Source organism: Mauremys mutica, chromosome 5, assembly GCF_020497125.1.
Source record: "Mauremys mutica isolate MM-2020 ecotype Southern chromosome 5, ASM2049712v1, whole genome shotgun sequence".
Lineage (NCBI taxonomy): Eukaryota > Metazoa > Chordata > Testudines > Geoemydidae > Mauremys > Mauremys mutica.
This window is the reverse complement of record NC_059076.1, coordinates 40,156,693-40,177,260: the sequence shown is the minus strand read 5'-3', so window position 1 is coordinate 40,177,260 and position 20,568 is coordinate 40,156,693.

The following is a 20,568-nucleotide window of genomic DNA, read 5'->3' as shown; positions in this document are numbered from 1 at the left end:
GTAGGGTGGCCCCAAGTAACCATGATCCAGGCCCATAAAATTGCCGAAGTGTGGAGGAAACTGAAACGGGGAGTTTCATGTCGGGTTTACAATTTTTGTATAAATCTGTGCATTTCTTGTGTCATTAAGAAAAGAGCAATAGGGTGTTAGAATCCTGTGCAAAGTGCCTGGATGGTCTAGGCTATACCTATCATATGGTCCTTTGATGAGGAAAACAAGAAGGCTCCCACCTATAGGTGTATTTATGGCAGGGCCACTCAGAGGATTCAGAGGGCCCGGGGTCTTCGGCAGCGGGGGGCCCCCGCCGCCGAATTGCTGCCGAAGACCCGGCACTTTGGTGGCGGGTCCCGGGGCGGAAAGACCCCCCCACTGCCGAATTGCCGACGATGACCCGGAGCGGAAGAAGCTCCAGGGGCTGGGCCCCGCAAGAGTTTCCGGGGCCCCTGGAGCGAGTGAAGGACCCCACTCCAGGGGCCCCAAAAAACTCTCGTGGGGGCCCCTGCGGGGCCCGGGGCCTGGGGCAAATTGCACCTCTTGCCCCTCTCCCTCCCCGGGCGGCCCTGATTTCTGGTAGAGGACATGTTAAACTATGAAAATATTTTGGGTGTCATGCTGGTCCTGAGAGCCTAGGTCTACCAGATGTCCCGATTTTATAGGGACAGTCCCGATTTTTGGGTCTTTTTCTTATATAGGCTCCTATTACCCCCCCACCCCCGTCTTGATTTTTCACACTTGCTATCTAGTCACCCTATGAGGGCCTAAGGCTGATAGGCTGCAAGATTCTATTTCCATGATGAGGTAATAGAGTGAGAGTCAGGGCCTAGGAAGTGTGCCAGGGAGGCCAAGGGAAGAAACAGTTCTGCCACCTACTGAGACCCAGAGAATCTGAAAGTCCAAGGGGGATTCAGTGTCTGGGGAGCTGCCAAGAGGGGGAGCCCAGAGAGATTTGTGACATAGGGATAAATGGCCTAGTGACTACAAGCCTTGGAGATGAAATTTGTCAGCTGAGTGTACTCAAGCTTGGTTGACAGGGATAGGTGCATGCAAGCCTGATTGATGGAGGGGGGTAAAGCAGGCCCTTGCGAGCTTGATTAGTGGGGGAGAGTGAGACTGGGCACACTGAAACCTGCTTGATGGTGAGGATTTGAAGGGCTGATGGCTGCAGCAACCTCTATGGAACTGGGAGGGAGGAGCACAGGTTTCTGAAGGGATGTTTAGAGGTGGCGCTGGGAAGCCAGTCTGTGTGCACATGGCTGGAATGCTATCTGCAGTTACAGCAATCAGGGAGTCCCCACATGTTAATATCCAGTATGTGGTATATGAAACGGTTGCATGCCAAACTGATTGATGGGGAGGAGAGATGGCTGTGCTGATGTAAATCTCATTTGTTTGAGAGGGGGAGGGGCAAGCAAGCTAGGTTGGTGCAGGGGAGTGTATGCAAATCTAATCTGGGGGAAGTGTGGGGGGTGTATGAAAATGTGAGTGATGGTGATTGGGGGTAAACACAAGCCTGATTACTGCACAGATGCATGCAGTCTCAGCTGGGGAGGGATAGGAGTAGCCAGGCACACACAAGCCTGATTGAGGGAAGTGGGGAAGGGTGTACTTGAACCATCTATCAGGAGCTATGCTGTCTGACACATTTTAGCCTGCAAGCATGAATTTAGTCTAGGCTGGGCACATACAAAGGAGTCAGCTGCAGGGAAGGAGAGGACATACAAATCTGCTGGGAACGCATGTGCGCACACACTTAAATGGGGGATGATTGCTTATAAATATATTGTGGAGAAGAGCTCAATACATGGAATCATGATTGATTTTAGGTTGGGGTGTGTGAATGCAGGCTAACCTGATTTTGGGAGGGCATAGACAGGCTGGTTACAAATGAGTTTAATTGGTGTGTTTTTGGCAGGGCATGCAGACTTGATTGGTGGGGAGAGAACACCAAACTAGCCTCTGCTAACATAACCATCTTCTACACCAAACATCCACAACTACTGGGCAAAAATAATCTAGTAAAGGGTAGAAGAGGAAAAAGAGATAGAGATCCATGTGGTGTGTGATCTGTTACAGTGGAAAGACTAATTATTACACAGTTAGTATTTTTTTCATATGGAAGCACTGTGAAGTTGAGATTCATCAATGTATTTAAGTGTGTTCCCAGCTTGAAGCATGAACTTCAGTGGGATGAGTCTCATGTGCTTAAGTACTTTTTGGAATTGGAGTTTTAAGGATGAACAATTACAGAGTTGGAGTTGGGTTGGTTTGGGGTTTTTTGTTTGTTTTTGCTTATATAGGTATTTAATACAAATCACTACTGTTGGAGGTTGCCATTTTGTATGAAATAATATTTTATTTATAAGTAATAAATACCTATGAAAATGACATAAACAAGAAGAATAAATAAATAGTAGACTGACAAATATACTGTTACAAATCCAGTAAAATGATCTGAAAATATTGTCACAGCGCATAAGGAGAATAAACAGTAGCAACAGCTGTTAAAATTCCACTTCATCTCATTTTGTATGCCATATAAAAGATTCATTAATTTCAGTTAGTACTTCCAAAAAGTTGGTATTTTTATATCTAAATTTCCTTATTAGTTTGTCGCATATTTGAAAACTTCTCAATTCTCCTTGGATTCTCTTGCCAGCACTAAGGCTGAAGTTAACTGCATATCTATTATGAAATAATTGGTATCTCTTCACTTCCATCCTGGTGAGCTGTAAGTCCATCCTTCCCAGTAAGAGTCCCACTTTCCATCACTACAACCAAACATGTCTCCAGATGCCCAACTTGCTGATGAGTATTTTGAGTATCTGAATGGAACTTAGGTAGCTTGTGAGAAATGTTTGCAAAATCAGCAGGAAATGTGTTGGAAGGGTTCCTGGATTGCCACCTGAGCATTCTCCTTCAGGGACTCTGTGGGCTTGAGACCCTGTTGGGGCCACCTGAAATCTCTCTCTTCAGTAACGCTAATTCAATTACTCTGGGGAAAAGTTTTGTACTGGACAAGCCTTCTACAGAGTCTGTCAATAAGTAGAAAATATCTGGGTATTTCCATGTGACTGATCTCACAAACACACAGGCTGTATTGCTTTTTTTTTTTTTCCTTCAGGTGTGCATCTATCCCATGGAAGTACTTTTTCACTCTGGTGAACTGGTGCTCCTTGTTTTCTGGGTTGGTTAATTCTGTGCTCTCAAACATGCCTCCAGTCTTTGAATTTGCAGATAAAGCCGTACTGTCACCCGACTATGGAACTCCCATCCCAGGCAGTTGGCATGAGGATTTTGCTAAAGATAGTGAAGTCCTCTTGGGCATTCTTTTACTGTATGCTGGTACAGTACCCATAATAACATGATAAGTAATAATCAGCTTGTGCTAGACCTTCTACCTGTAACTGTCACTGTAGTGCATGTTAACCTGTCAGTTACCACAGCAAAGACTTTCCCTCCAGTTAAGGGAATACAGTTTGCATGTTGCAGAACTTCAATATATAGATCAGTGATAGTCAGACCTCAGTAGTTCAGGAGCCAAATTAGCAATCAACATTACCCAAAAGAGCCACAGTTGTGTGAATGCATTGATTCATTTAGTATTCATATTTAAACAGTATGACAGAGGAAATATTTAGTTTTTTTATATAATATATATATTATATTTTATATAATGTATATTATTAGAGCAAGTTGATAACTTAATTGGTTAATGACATAATAAAAGCATACTGACTGGTTAATAACTAAGACTGGCTAATAATTAAATCAGCTGGTGTTTTTATATCATATGCTGCAAAGATACATCAAAGAGCCACTTGCGGCTCACAAGCTGAACTCTGAGTATCACTGATCTAGATGCAAGTCATGAAATGTTCTGAGAAATACATATAATCAGAATAGTCCCCTCCTCTGTTCCTTGAGATCATAATATTGTCACCATTAGTTGTTGTTTTTCTCTCCTAGCATTTCTTCTCCATCAGGGCTTGATTAACCCACATAGTATCATTTCATAATAGAGTGAATGTATTGCATAACACGTCAAGCATTATGGAGTGTTAGAAGTCACTGTGGGAAGACTCAGCAGAGAGGAGAGATTCCATTGCATCCTTCTGTCTTAACCTCAGTAGTTGCAGCATCCAGAGCTGAAATGAAATAGGAAATAGTTGAAACAGAAAGGGAAAAAAATATAATTTTCATTGAATAGATCTCAATAAATGAAATGAAAATATGAAAGCTCACAAGTCTTTTAGTATGTTCATATTTTTTTTAAAGTCTCTAAGAAGCTTCTCAAACTTTGGAATACTAGAAATAGTTCTCATGAGGACAGATTAACTAATAGCAATGATGATAATCGTAGAAATGCTACATATGTCGAAGTCAGAGTACTTTGTGGTTTGGGAGGGAAGTATCATTACCTGATGACCAAAGTGCTGGTGAGGTGCCTAAGTATTCCACATATGTGTACTTTGTTGCTTGGTCTGCCAATTACCTACTGCACACAGTACTGATACGTTGGAGATTATGAAGATCTGCAAAAATAAATAATAATAGAAACACAGAAAAATAAATCCATGTCACTGAAAATCCATTTCCAGTACAGGACAGGAAGTGGCTAAAGCAGCTGCCATGGAAATCAGTTGCTATTCGGCCATTGAACCTGTGGAAGAAGGATCAGGCCCTATATAAAAAGAATTATAAACTATTCTCTCTTTCTGTTCAGCTGTATAAATTACACTAATGTTGATTCATTTACTGCAGGGAAAATTTTTGTATTGTACCTTAGTTACTAAGTCTTCTTGTGAGTTTGTCAATCAGTACAAAACATCTGGGTATTTCCATGTGAATGATCTCCCAGGCACACAGGCTGTATTGCTTTTCTCTCAGGAAAGCATCTACCCCCTGAAAGTATTGTTTCACTCTCCGACTGGTGAGCTGGAGGTCCTCACTTTCTGGGCTGGTTAATTCCTTCCCTCTCAAACATGCCTTCAGCTGCTGAATCTGCTGGTAAAGTCCACTTTGGAACCTGACTATGGAAGTCCCATCCCAAGCACTTTGGATGAGGTTTTTGCTAAAGATGTTGATCATCTCTTGGACGATCTCTTGGATTGCCACCTTGGCATTCTCCTTCTGGGACACTGGAAGTTGGACAACATCCTGAGTGGGCTTGAAAGCTGCCCTTTCATTTATGCATTGTGAGGGGAAATTTTTTCTCTTTTTCTTCAGAAGCTCCAAAGCTCTCTTTGTTCATTTTGTTCTACTGGAAGTGAAGCATGGTACAGAGGTGAGATGAAATTTCAGTGGAGTAAAGCAGTACGAGGCAAACATGCAGCAAACACCTGGTGGTCATGATGATGTTTATACACTCCTTTTTTGTGTGTGGGAAACTTGAGCCTGGAGTTTGTTGAGGGTCCTACATAGACTGCTGTGTCTTTCCTTTATGTCTTTGAATTTGTTTGGAGAATGTTTCTTTGATCATTTTCTACTTACAAGATTTTCCTTCTTGGAGCTTCCAGAGTTTTTCTTTCTGTTTTCCAGTTCTTTTATGACGTTTACTCCTTTTATTTATTTATTTATTTATTTATTTTTGTGAAAGTGACCACCCGTGACAATACACAACCCTGTTAACTCATGTTGGATCCACATACATACAGGCTTTTTATCATACATTAATTTCTATCATTTAAGAAGATCATTCACAATTCCAAAGTGGTACGGAAAAGACCTCCAGCCAGTGCACTTCACATTCATAACCTCCTTCATTTGAGAGACAGAAATAGTTTAGGAATATTTAAAGTTTGCTAGGCATGGATGAAGTAAATGTGGGAGGAAAGGGTTAGGCCTCCCAAAAATATTGGCAAATCTCAACTTTAACCATTTCCTCCAATTTAGAAGGCACATTTAAAATATAGAGTATCAGAGGGATAGCCGTGTTAGTCTGGATCTGTAAAAGCAGCAAAGAATCCTGTGGCACCTTATAGACTAACAGACGTTTTGCAACATGAGCTTTCGTGGGTGAATACCCACTTCTTCAGATGCAAGCCTGAAGAAGTGGGTATTCACCCACGAAAGCTCATGCTGCAAAACGTCTGTTAGTCTATAAGGTACCACAGGATTCTTTGCTGCATTTAAAATGTAGACAGCACAAATCATCGGTATCTTCTTTTTGTGAAACCATAGGAGATAGAAAGCTCTGAGAAAATGAAATCTTAACTCATTGTTATTTCCAGGTCTTAATATACATACTGGAGCTGAGGAATAGATGCAGCTGGAAAGTGTGACTATCATGTCCTGTTGATCACTCCAAGTAGCTGACAATAGTGAAAAATTGAGAATAATTCATAAAACAGGATGAGCAATTAGTAAAGTAACACATGGTAGAGAGGTACGCACATGGATGACTATGATTTACAATGTAGTCAGAAGGAGGTTATGCAGAGAAGTCACATTATGTATTTTTTACCAAGTGTGTCCCTGGGATGAAAAAATTCAAATATTTTTTTAAAAAATGAAATTCAGTGTTCACCAGTTTTGCTGGTTTCTTCTCTTTTAACATTTGCCTTCCTCTTGGCTTGGGCAGGGAAATTCTTCTGGTTTGTTTAATTCTCTTCACTTCCTGTGGTTTAATTTTTCTGGATCTCAAGCCCTAGAATAGACTGTTGTGATGGAGTTTCCATCATGGCAGGGAAATGTGTTTTAATTCAACAAGAAAACTATTTCCACTTAAATTAAAAAAGAAAAATCACATGAAGAAACCATGAAAACATTTTTGTGCATATTAATTTGGTTAGAGTCTCCCAAGTCTTCCTGCACTTTTATAAGAAATTTGAGATTTTGGCTTTCAAAGCAGAGAAAGCAGACTTACCAGAGCCCTCAGACTGTCATGGGCTATGCTCCCCATTCTCCCATGACTTTCCAGGGATGGGGCATCTGTATTCCACACCAGGGTGAAATCCCATGAGAAGATGTTGTGGGGTACTGAAAGCAAATGAACAAAACTGCAAACCCACTCTCATTGGGCTGGTGCCGACTAGGGCTGGCTCCGACTGTGGCTGCAAGTTTCATAAAGATGTGTTCAGTTACTGAGGATCTAATCCTCCCAGTAGAAATGTAACATTTTCATGGTGTGACATTCTGTACCTCATGGGAACACCCTACACCCCCATGTTCATCCTTATAATATGATTGTGTGATATCTAATGCAAAGTTTGTCATGTTGGGTGTCTTCGGAAGGCTCATGATGCACTGAGCATTGTGGTCATAGTAATGTTATAGGTTATAATTTCATGTATATAGTTGTGAGGCTGAAAATGTGTCTTCATGGCTTAAAATAAGCCCAAGCAAAAACTCTCCAAGAGTAGAGAAGCAGTTCACACCTCATCAGGGCATGTATGGGACAAACCCAGCCTAGCCTCACAGGAACAAAGGCCTAGGAGCAACAAAAGAATCTGTTGGACTCTCGAGTGAGTCACGCCCCCTTCCTTTGGACAGTTTAGGACTGTGATGAGCTAATGCTCACCTGACTTTGAAGGGGGAGGGGCAAAGCCAAGAGGGAAGAAAGAACTTGATAAAAGGGAGATCCAGCTACATCTACAGACATCACACCAAGCGACTGAAGCGCTGATCAAAGGGGAGAGCCTGGCTGAAGAGCAATCCTCCCAGAAGAAATGTAACATTTTCATGGACTTTCATTGTGCCAGTGCTAACTCTGGCTGCAAGGCCAGGGCCGGCGCCAACTCTAGCCACAAGTTTCTTAAAGATGTGTTCCGCTATTGAGGATCTAATCCACCCAGACGAAATGTAACATTTTCATGGACTCTCATTGTGCTAGCGCTGACTCTGGTCACAAAGTAAAGATGCGTTCAGCTATTGAGGGTCTAATCCTCCCAGAAGAAATGTAACATTTTCATGGTGTGACATTCTGTACCTCCACCACTCAGTCAGTGCAGCTCCCCCATCCCACTCTGAGGGTATGGCTACACTTGCAAATTTGCAGCGCTGCAGCAGGGTGTGAAAAAACACCCTCTGCAGCGCTGCAAATTGCGGCGCTACAAAGCGCCAGTGTAGTCAAAGCCCCAGCGCTGGGAGCGCGGCTCCCAGTGCTGTCCGTTATTCCCCACAGAGAGCTTTCTCCCAGCGCTGGTGCTTTGACTACACTTAGCGCTTCAAAGCGCTGCCGCGGGAGCGCTGCCACGGCAGCGCTTTGAAGCGCTAATGTAGCCATAAACTTAGAGCCATAACTGAGTCCCACATGTATATATTGTTATAGCATTGCATTGGCCAGGAACATCATTTTATATTGCAAATGCTACATTGTACATGTACATTATACATACGATCATATTTCCTTTTGTAAACATGTAACCACCTTATGTAAAATTGAGCAAAATACTTAAAACAGTTCAAGCACATTATGTAAGAAAATATACACACTGAAAATGTGTTGCGGTTACTGAAGTATTTCCCAGGCCTATCTCCTTCAGTCCTGCATCTCAGGATATGAGATACTCTAGACTGGCTATAAGCTGTACAAAGGGAGACTGTCTCTACAATGTAAAAAGGTGAAGTGGTCTAAGACATACTTGCTTTGCTTGGGCAAGACCTCATAAGATCAGATGACATGTCTTTCAATTTTGCTCAGTTTTGATGTGTAAAAGAATGAAAGCTGGCACCTCCTAGAGTAGGAAACCTCCCAAACATTTTAGAAACTAATCAACCACTACATTAAGTCACACGTGCTGCCCTACCCTCTGTTTATATACAAAACCAGAATACAAGCAGAATAGCTTTACTCTGCTGAGAACAGGGTGTGTGCTGGGAAGTCTCTATGCCCCTTGGACTCTGTCATACCTTTCTTTGCAACAGAGTGGAGGGCTGCGGGTGTAGCCACTAGACAGGTCTGTGCTGTAGTAGGTGACAACCAATGTATGAGGTGTATAGGAACTTCATTTGTCTCTACCACTAGAGCACCAGTGCAGCTATTACATGCAAACCCAGCAGGCTAAGGGGCAAAATATCCACCCAAAGCCAGATTTTGAGCTTTGATGAGGGGTGGCCCCATTTGGCCCCATGTGTTTCTTGCCTCATTTTCTTGCTAAGGCTATTTGCATACCATAATCTTCCCTTTTCTGTGACCTCATAACTTCCATAGCAAGTTGTTTCTAATGCCATAAGCAGTGGTGATATGTAGATAAGCAGCAGTAGATGAACTTAAGATGTACAATGTATAGCATGTCCTCAAGCTTAAGGGGGAAAAAAGCCCGAGAATTTATTTGTTCTTAATCCTTATTTACAACCTTCTACCAAATTTTTCGAATTTATTTGAACACATTGGATTAGAATGAACAATCCTGGAGCCTTAGATAATTAGGGTACTTTAATGACTAATAGCAATGGAAACCAAGTGCTCCACCTAACAAAAAGCAACAACTTGGGAGTTCTCAGGACTAGGCAGATACAGGGCCAGAATAAGATGTAGTGATTCTTTCCCCAAGTACAGGGTATCTATCTAGTGCTCAAGATAATGTTAAAAGATGCAGGCCAAGTATCACACACTACTACATTGCCCACGGAAATGTGGTTCACCAACAAGGGGGCAAAGCTATGCACCAGCTAATGCATTCCAAATTGCTAATACAGAATTGTCATCTTCTGCACAGAAGCACAATGTATGTGCATGGCCATGAACAAAATGATGCTTGTTTCCCTAATGGCAAAATTGTCAATTCCATAGCCATGCCATCTTATTTTATCCTTTCGTCTGGCCACTTTTCCTTGCCAAACTCTAAAGCAAAGATCAAGCAGAGTGCACGCTGGCTGTTCTGAAGCACCAAGGTAAATCAGTTTGATGTCAAAATTGCAAAACTGATATGGAGTGAGGCTAATCCAGATATGATCCCATACTTTATTGCATTTGATAATGTGCCACACAGAATTGAAAATGGTGGTATATTACACTATCATACAAACAAGTAGCATCATGTTTTTTCTATATTTCCCAAACTTGGCCGTCCTGCGGGGTGGGGTGGGGGGAATTGCTCTAATGAAAACACTAGAGGTTAGCATATAAAGCAGGGGTAAGCAACCTATGGCACGGGTGCCAAAGGTGGAACGCAAGCTGATTTTCAGTGGCACTCACACTGCCTGGGTCCTGGCCACCAGTCCGGGGGGCTCTGCATTTTAATTTAATTTTAAATGAAGCTTCTTAAACATTTTTAAAGCCTTAGTTACTTTACATACAACAATAGTTTAGTTATATATTATAGACTTATAGAAAGAGACCTTCTGAAAACGTTAACATGTATTACTGGCATGCGAAACCTTAAACTAGAGTGAATAAATGAAGACTCAGCACACCACTTCGGAAAGGTTGCCGACCCCTGATATAAAGTGTAGACACTTTACTTTGACAGAATGGGCGAGAAAAATATTGGCCCAGTTAAAGCATAGAAGCAACTCGATGTAATCTCTCTTCAAGCAGGCCATTTTAACTCTTCACTTTTACATACTATCTTCAGAGGCTTTATGTAAACTCCCCATCAGTAATGACTAACCTGGGGAAAGCATAGGATAGAAAAAGCAGATGTAGATCATCCAAATAGACTGTTGTTGCCAAGTCTGTTGGCATCTACAGAAAACCAAGAAAGTCAGCAAGGCCAGGGCCGGCGCTGACTCTTTTCATGAAAAAAAAAATCCCATTTTTAGACCCACTCATGAGATTTTGGCTACTTTATAACTGGACCTGGAAGATGCACACCTACTGATTTTTGCGTCTGTTTTCGATTCTTAACCGTGGAGCAAATTCATATCCCACCTCTCAAAAAACACAGAAAGTGAGATAAATATTTTTCCTGTGGTGGTTTCTTTTCACAATTTTTAGTGTCTTTTTTCTTCATGTTCATCCCTGTATATTTATATAAAGCACCCAGTTTACTGTTCCACCATTTTTGTTTTGGGGAGGATGTTTGCTCCATTCTACTAGACACTGTTATGTTTATTTTCCTGCCACCATCATAAAAACTGTTTCACAAAGCTAGAGATTTTATAAAATGCCAAACGCTGTTGGGCTGTCCAGTCCATAAATACCTTTAAGAAAATAATAGATCTTCCAACTAGGTCTAAATAAGTATCTTCTATATTTCCCTTACTCCCACTGTTCATCTAACAATTATGGCACCACAACAAAATTCATGGCATATTTCCCACATCATTTCTCTTCCTTTTCCTCTCTCTTGGTCTGTGTCAAGTTTGCCTGTACTTTTCCTTTTATGGACAGCTTCATCTCCCTGTTAGACCAAAACTGTGCTAGATAACCAGTAAAGGCCATCAAATAAACCCCTTTAATCTTAATTTCCCTTGAGGGGCTTTCCAACCTTTTTAGCTAAAAGACAAGCTCATCTTGGCCTATATTTCCTTTAAACTTCTGACAACATGGCAACCCTTCAGCACAACTCCTTTCACAAAAGAACAATTTCATATCTAGTGGAGTGATTGTTTTCAATTACTTGACTGTGTATTCGTGTTGGTGATGGTCAAATGCACAGATAATTGCAGCACGTAAGTAACTGACATTTGCAAAATAAAATTTTAAACTATCTTCTATGGTGAAATTTTATGACTTTCAAAAACATATACTAAATATACAAGTCAGAATGCATCAGTTCTCCGCAGGTATAAAGCTGTATGGTATAAATCTGCTCCTTGAAAATCTGTCAGATACTTCTTTGTATAATGTATGGGAAAATGTAAGTGCACTGATACGACATGCAGGATCACAACACACTGACGTACAAGCAGAAGGATATAAATAGACAAGACAGCAGTGCTACAGTTGTTACCTAAACACAAAATCTTTCACAAGGTAAAGACCCTCCACAGGCTATGGCAAAGGTGATTCCAAGTCACAGGAATGATGTTTTTCATGCTCATACTCATAGAGTAAAACATACTCTTCAGTCTAGATTTGGTTTCATTTCAGGTCAAGGAAAAAACACCAAAGAAAGGGCTTAACCCTAAGAGGCACTAACTGCTTCCTGCAAGGTACTCAGCATCCTGATCTCCCACTGAACTAGTGGGTGCTCAGCACTTCTCAGAATTGGGCCCAAAGACTGAACAAAGAGAAATTTTCCATGACTGAGAAAACACAGTGACTGTGTAACATGCTGCATCGTAAGGACAAGATAGCAGCTGCATTAGGCAAGGAGAAAATCTACTTTTAAAAGTGTAGTCTTTAGAAAACAGCCTTTAATTTACATTGCTACATGTAGAAAGCATAGTTAGCCATAATAGGCAAGATTCTGCCACCCCTACTCACACTGAGTAATACCTCACTCTACTAACACTGATTTCAATGGGGCTTGCTTGTGGGGTATTGTACTAATCAACATAAGGGTGGCAGAATCTGGCCCAACATAAGAACAATGGGCCAGATCCTCACCTCATGGAATGCAGCATGGTACTATTGGCTGTCCCAATATCATTAGAAGAATCCAGATAACCCAGAGCAGAAGTCAGTTACAGTGATTGGTGTAAGAGGGACAGAGCCAGGGCTTGACAACAAAATTCATAAATAAAAATATATGGAGAGAGAGAGAGAGAGAGAGATCAACACTCAGAGATCATCCAGAGCTCTGAGATAATAATAGAGAGCCCCTGACTAAGCCAGCCCTGATTACAGAATGGGCCCCACCTGAGAGAAATTAGGTGATTCCAGGTTTAACTACTGAGTGGGCCCAGCTGAGGAACGGCTGGAGGAAAGAGAATGTAGGGTCTTGAGTGAGCAGGGAAGTGTAGATAGTGCTAGGTTGATGGAAAAATTCTTCTGTTGACTTAGCTACTGCCTCTTGGGGAGATGGAGTAACTACAGCGAAAGGAGAAGCCGTCCCATTGCCGTAGTGAGAATGTACCCTGAAGGTTCCTTTTGAATGTTCACCTTTGATTTATCAAATACTAATTAATTTTTATCTGTGGGCAAGTAGGGTGGATGACTGACCCTTATATGAATTTGGGGGAGAGCTGAGGGAGTTTGAGGACAGTGTTATGGACTAATAAAACATAAGACCAGTGTGCTTCTGAAACTGGAGATGGAAGACCATAGGTAGAGCTACGTGTTGCTTGGCTGATAGAGGGCTATATAAATACTCTGATTGTTAAGTGCTTTTGTTTGTATTGTATGTTTTCTGCTACTTGTTTTTGGGACACTCATAGGTGCAAGTAGCCAGTTACATCACTTAGTCCTTTCTGCATTTCTGGAAGGCACTTAGATACTACAATGACTCAGTCACATAAGAACCTGCATAGTCTTTTTAATTTTAAAAAATGTTGCATTTTTTAATTTAAAAAAGTTAATTTGGCACTAGTTTTGCATTATTGACAACTGTTTGTTACCATTTTAAAGTTTTCTGTAACTTGTGTCCAAAAGTAACCCCTTTCTGCATACATCCTAGCAGTAGTTACATATGTCCAATTATTTGTACCAGGAGTACTGGTCAGCTATAAAGAAGCAAGTTCACTGAATATATTTGGCATCTCATTCAAACCTTGAAAAAAAATTATGAGGGAGCATATTTTCTCCATTTTCATGTGCATCGAGGTGGGGGAATATATTCCAGGTTACCCCACTAGTGGAAGTCAGACAGATGGTATGGATCATCTCAAAATAAGAATATATTAGCTTTTTATTACATATGATCTGTAATTTTAAAAATATTCTTATTTATTGTGAATTGATTCAGGATCCAAGTCCTTCACTAGAAAGTCTTATCTTTGTGTTTTTCATTCCCTTCACCAAATTCACAATTGGTATAAACAGACAGACATCAATGAGGGGAGTCACACTTGCTTATCCGAGCAGTGAATTTAGCCTCCTGTTTGTATTATACTAAAACATGTAAATACAGAAACATACAATATAATACTGTTGCTAAAGTGATATTTTAAGTATCAGAATTCTCAACTCAAGTGCCTAACTTTAGGCCAGGTGAGTACTATCCGGAGACATCTACACGGAACACATCACAGGACACCACCAGTACCAGGTCGAGTAACCGAGAACGCTGACCAGGGAAATAACCCACTTCCTTCCCTGACGAACCAAGGGATGCACCCCACCCATGTACTTATTCTCTACACCAGTACCGACTTGGACTGTTAATACATTCCATGGGTGGCATACCCAAGCACACTTATCCACTGATGCTTTAAAAACTCCCACACCCCAATCTGGATCTATGCTGGTTATGTGATATGTATGTACCACGTGAACCTTGAATGTAACCGATACTTGCAATCCCCCATAACCCAAGCCCAACCCCAGATGTGTAGTACCTTCCCTCTTAACTTGTGTAAATTTGATTTTAAACATTAACTTTAATACAAATTTTAATTGGTATGCACAAAGAATGTTTTTAAACATAATGTTAAGGGATTTACCCATCTGCACCATCACTTATAGATATTTTTTCTTCACAACTTCAATGTAGCTTTGGCAGAACTGGGAGAGAAGTAACTATAGCCACAAGAAGAAAGAGAGTTTCTTTCAATACTACAGAGAAAGCACTAGATGGTGCCTCTTCCCAAGTTTCTCAGAATACATATAGTGCAATTGATCTCTGCTCTTTTCATCAAAGTAATTCCTGTGTGAATATAATGCATCAGGAAAACTTCATATTTTACTGATAAGTTGCAAAGAAAAATGTATTTGCAAATACTATCTGAGGCAATCATTTAGACATGTCAAAGGCAAAACAGATCTATACTGAAAGACAGTACTATAAAGTGACAAGAGAAAATCCCTTTTCATCTACATAGATTTTTTAATTATATATACAGTAGCATTCCAGAAGCTGTTATAAGTGAAGACCAGAAGGGAATCTGTTCCATAATAAATAGCATGAAAGATTTAAAGTATTTTTGGTTTTAATTCATGTTAGACATTTGGATTTGTTTTAATTAATGACTCTAATATCTTAACAAGACACAATGGCTTTGCATTAGCCTGAAGAGACTCAGAGTTCATCACTTGAGCATAAGTCTTTGCTCCTTGAGTGACAGTGGCTAAGAGTACTGAAGAAACAGTGTGCTCAACCTATGCAGGCATCCATCCCTCTGGGCAATTCTGGAGTGAAGTTCCTTGCCTCCAAACATTGGTTGACCCCCTTTTTTTACACCTCATACAAATTTTGACAGGGTAATAGTTGTCCCGTGCTGCCATTCGCAGCTGCGGGCAGTCGCTATAGCAAAAAGTCTAATAAGGTGGGAGAGAGCATAAAAATAGATAAAACGGTGGCGGTACCCTTGAAGATACAAGTATGCAAATGGATGGAATGCAAGCCATATGAGCAAAGGCTAAAGTAACTGGATATGTTTAGTTCAGAAAAGAGGAGATTAAAGGGGGGGATAATAGGGATCTTCAGATACTTGAAAGGCTGCCATAAAAAAGATGGAGAAAAGTTATTCTCTCTTGCCACAGATGGCAGGACAAGAGGCAATGGGTACAGCCTAGCAGGTTTAGATTAAATAGCAGGAAAAACTTCCTAAATCTAAGAACAGTAGGACAATGGGAATAGACTGCCTCGGGAGGTTGTGAAAGCTTTTTCACTGGAGGTTTTCAAAAGGAGGCTGGATAGCCATCTGTCTTGGATGGTTTAGACACAACAAATCCTGCATCTTGGCAGAGGGTTAGACTAGATGACCCTTACAGTCCTTTCTAACCCTATGATTCTAAGATTCAAAGATCATTCAGAGCAGTGGTCCACAACCTTCTCGTCTGGTGGGTGTCAGACGAAGGACTCTGGCGGTGGTGGAGCATCTGCCGAAATGCCGCTGAATTTCTGCGGCATTTCGGCGGCGAAGCCTCTCGATGACGTTGCTTGCTGCATGTCGCAGAAATACGCGGCATTTCGGTGGATGTTACACCGCTGGCCAGAACTCGGGTGCATTTAGATGCCCCCGCGGGCGCCATGGCACCCGCGGGCACCGCGTTGGGGACTCCTGATTCAGAGGAACCCAAACACACTCCTATAAAAAATGTGAAATTAATGCAAAATAATTATGCTAACATAGTGGGATGGAGCGCTTTAAATGACACTCAGTGAACCTACAAGAGACAGAAGAGAAATGCCAAAAATATTGTTTAATAAAATCCGAACACTCAAAGGACAAAATTAAACAGAGAGACAAGGTGGGTGAGGCAATATTTTTTATTGGACCAACTTCTGTTAGTAAGAGAGAAGAGCTCTGTGTAAATTCAAAAACTTCTCTCTCTCACCAACAGAAGTTGATCCAATAAAAGATATTTCCTCATCCACCTTGTCTCTCTAATATACTGGGACCAACACAGCTACACCACTACTGCATACAGAATTAAATAGATATATTAAATGTTGTATAAAAGACAAGATATTACGTAAACCTGTCGGGATGATGGTATTGTTTCTGGTTTACTTTCCCTTCTGGAGACCCATGTAAGATCATTTTGGATCTGAAATTCATACTAGGCTGAGACTTTCAAACTGCACCCAAGCAAGGGTGGTGGCAAAATATTGTATGAGTAATCGAGGATTACATTTTAGTTAATAAAGTCGCATGGAAGACACTGATTGAGAAAATGGACTTCATGTAGAAGAAGTGAAAAGATAGGAGAATGTAGAAGTTTAGTGAGAGGATAAGTTAATTTTTTTTTAATATTCCAGATTTCTAACACTGGAATATCTAGATATTCCAGATTTCTAACACTAGCAAATACCTTTCAGTTTGGAAATATTCCCAAGAGATGGTTCCCCTTACTATAGCATTCCCTCCTGTATTTTGTTCTGAGTTTTGAATTGGTTTCATTTTTTAAAACTGGCGTGTGGAAATATCTAACAATAAATTTCTTCCAATATCTTTCCTGAGAGGCTGAACTTGTCCTGCTTATAGTAATTAGTTATAATCTTCCATGCTTCTGGAGAGATTTGTTGCTTCATTTCCTTTTCCGATTTCCTAATAGCTAGGCACTTGGTGAGTTGTGACTGCTGTTATTGACTGGCTTAGAATTGCACAGACCGCTAATCTGTGCTAAAATATCCTATTGTTATTGTTAACCCATCCTATCTGTCCCTGCTCCCTGCTTATTTGTTTCACCCAACTGTAAAATCTTGTCATTTAAATTGTAAGCTGTTTTGGACAGGGACTTTCATTTACTATGTCTATTCAGTGCTGAGCAAAGTGGGACCTTAACCTGGTTGAGGGTACTACAATATAAATAAATTAAAGCCTAAACTCATAAAAATTGTCCTCTAGTCCTTGGTGCAAGATTCCTATTATTTATCATTGTTGTTTATTTCTATTGCAGAAGCACTTAGGAATCCAGATTTGGATTCCAGATCTCATTGTACTAGACTCTGCATGTACAAATAGCACAAAGACAGTGTCTGCCACATAGAGGTCACAACTTGTGTTAGGGAAGTATTTCCAATACTTAGAAATTAATCAAAGAAATAGTTGTTTGGAATCCTTGTCACTGTAAAGACACCTGTCTTTATGGCTTCAGAAACAACTAACAACTGTGGAAATGAGGTTGACACGAATTAAATATAGTCATTCAACTTTCTTGATATGTGTGTGAAGTTAACAACTAAACTATTGGATGAAAAATAAAACAAATGGGACAAATCGGTTAAAAATAAATAATTGATTATGTCTATAACAGTATGTACCTTTACCATAACCAATACTTGATACACCTCTACCCCGATATAACGTGACCCGATAGAACATGAATTCGGATATAACACGGTAAAGCAGTGCTCTGGGGGCGGGGAGGGGCGGGGCGGCACATGCCAGTGGATCAAAGCAAATTTGACATATCGTGGTTTCGTAAGATTTTTTGTCTCCCGAGGACAGTGTTATATCGGAGTAGAGGTGTATTTCTCTGACTCTACTGTATTCTGATATACTGTGTATGTGAGACACTCTCTCTTACTTCTAATGTAAAAAAATATTTCCCTTATCAACAATTCTGTTTTCTGTTATATTTTTTTATTTTAAAAATACCAATAAAAACATAGTCTATATAACTAGAAATTGCTATAAAAGTGAGAAAACTAAGCCTCCCAACTAACTTTTTATTGGTTGAATGTTTTGGCTTTATGACTGAAGTTCAGCTAAAAGGACAAGCTACCAGCCTTGAATGCTAACTTCAAGAGTCAGACTTTGAGCCCAGAACTGGTCAGGGCCGCCCAGAGGGGGGGGACAAAGGGGGCAATTTGCCCCGGGCCCCGGGCTCCGCAGGGGCCCCCAAGAGAACAGCGGAGGCTCCCGCCTCCGCCCCTCTCCTGGAGCCTCAGCGCATCAAGCGCCGAGTCTCCGCCGGGGCCCCTGAGCCCCGCCCCGCTCAGAGCCGCGTGGTGAGGGGGCGGGGCTGGGAGCTCCGCTCCCTCCGCTCGGCGTGGAGCTCCCAGCCCCGCCCCCTCACCACTCGGCTCGGAGCGGGACGGAGCTCAGGCCCCGCCGGCCGCACGCTGCGGCTGTTCCGGCGAGGCGCTGAGACTCCGGGTGAGGAGGGAGCCGGGGGTAAGAGGTTGGGGCTGGGGCTGGGGCCGGGGCCGGGGCGGGGGGGAAGTGGGACCCACCACGGAAGCGCAGCCCGGTCTTTAGCGGCGGGGGGCCCCTTCCGTTCCGGGACCCGCCGCCGAAGTGCCTCGAAGACCCGCGGCGGGCCCCCACCCGCAGCCGAATTACCGCCGAAGACCGGGCTGCACTTCCGCGGCGGGTCCCGCTTCGGCGGTAATTTGGCGGCGGGGGGAGCCCCGCTGCGGGTCTTCGGGGCACTTCGGCGGCGGGTCCCGGAACGGAAGGGCCCCCCCGCCGCCGAAGACCCCGGGCCCCCGGAATCCTCTGGGCGGCCCTGGAACTGGTGACACTACACATGGGATACAGGAATCCCTTCTGTGCATGAGAAAAGCAAGGCCTACTCAATCATCAAAGTGGTTCCTTAGAGGTAAAACAGTCACCTAAATTGGCAAAGGTGGTTCAAAATTTGTCCTTCCTACTGATCATACCGTAATACATGACATCCCAGACTTAAGACCCAGTTACTACCAAGTGGTAGAATCAACCAAGCAACATAGGAGACATGTTCTGGGTTGCAAATAGCACTGTTACATTTAGCAGGAAAATGAAATACTTGACTCAGACAGTGGAGAGAAGCCAAGAAGTGAATTCTCAGGAAGAATATCTATAGACAGGATATTTTAAAATGAAAAGGTGGGAGTTGAAAAACTTTAGTACCATAGATTATAAAACTCATATTTCTGCTGGGAATGGAATCAACAGGCAACTGGTATTCTCCACAGAGGATCATTTTTTCTACCGAATGTGACAGTCTATATAGACTTTGGGTACATCCAGTGGTGAGCTGTAGCCAGTTACCACCGATTCGCGGGAACCAGTTGTTAAATTTAGAAGCCCTTTTAGAACCGGTTGTCCCATGGTGGGGGGCTGTCAAGGAACGTGGAGGGTTGGATGGGGCAGGAGTCCCGGGCGGGGGCATGACCCCCTCTTGGGGTGCGGAGGAAGGAACCGATTGTTAATATTTTGGCAGCTCATCACTGGGTACATCTACACTACCCTCCAGATTGGCGGGTAGTGATCAACCTATCGGGGATTGATTTATCGCAGCTAGTGTAGATGCAATAAATCAATCCCCAATCACTCTGCCGTTGACTCCTGTACTCCACCGTGGCGAGAGGCGGAAGCAGAGTCAACTGGGGAGTGGCAGCAGTCGACCCTGTGCGGACGTGAGTTAAGTCGACCTAAGATACATCAACTTCAGCTACACTATTCTCATAGCTGAAGTTGCGTATCTTAGGTCGATCCCCCTCCCAGCGTAGACCAGGCCTAAGAGAAATCTGGGTCCAGGTTCTTGTACTAGGGACACTCAGAGGCGATAATAGCGTATGGTACACACTATTTCTCAGGGAACCCATGGAAAAAGACAACTCTGGACAAAATCTTCCATGGATTTTTCTATAATTCATGAACTGCTGGTGGAATTTTGCCAAACTTGCCCAAAATGTCATTTAAAAATGCCTCCAAGTCACTAAACAAAACTTTGACCTATAATAGCAGTTATAAGTCCCATTGGAAAAGGTGACATCAGATGTCAGAGATAAAGTATTCTGAGCAACACTTTATTTCAACATTTAAACTTTGAAGAGGAGGAGGGTTTAATTAAATTCTCCCAATTTTCTCCACTTGTATTCACTGCCCACACACACACTTGGAGGTTGAGGAATGCTAAATGTTCCTCCATACAGAATGCTAAATGCTGATTCACATGACAGCCAGATAAGATTGCTTGAGAAATCTGCAATCTGTTCTCTCTGCCATGCTCCTGGTTCTGGCCTCCCAAGACAATAAGCTTGGGGCACAAACTTGGTCACCTGTCTGAACATGTGTATTACTTCCAAATTCCACCGAAGTTTGACCCACTTACACCAGGGCTGAATTTACTACAGTATGTTTAAATATCTAAATCTATGAGCAATAACATTTGGCAAATTATATAATTTTACTATTTAAATTAAA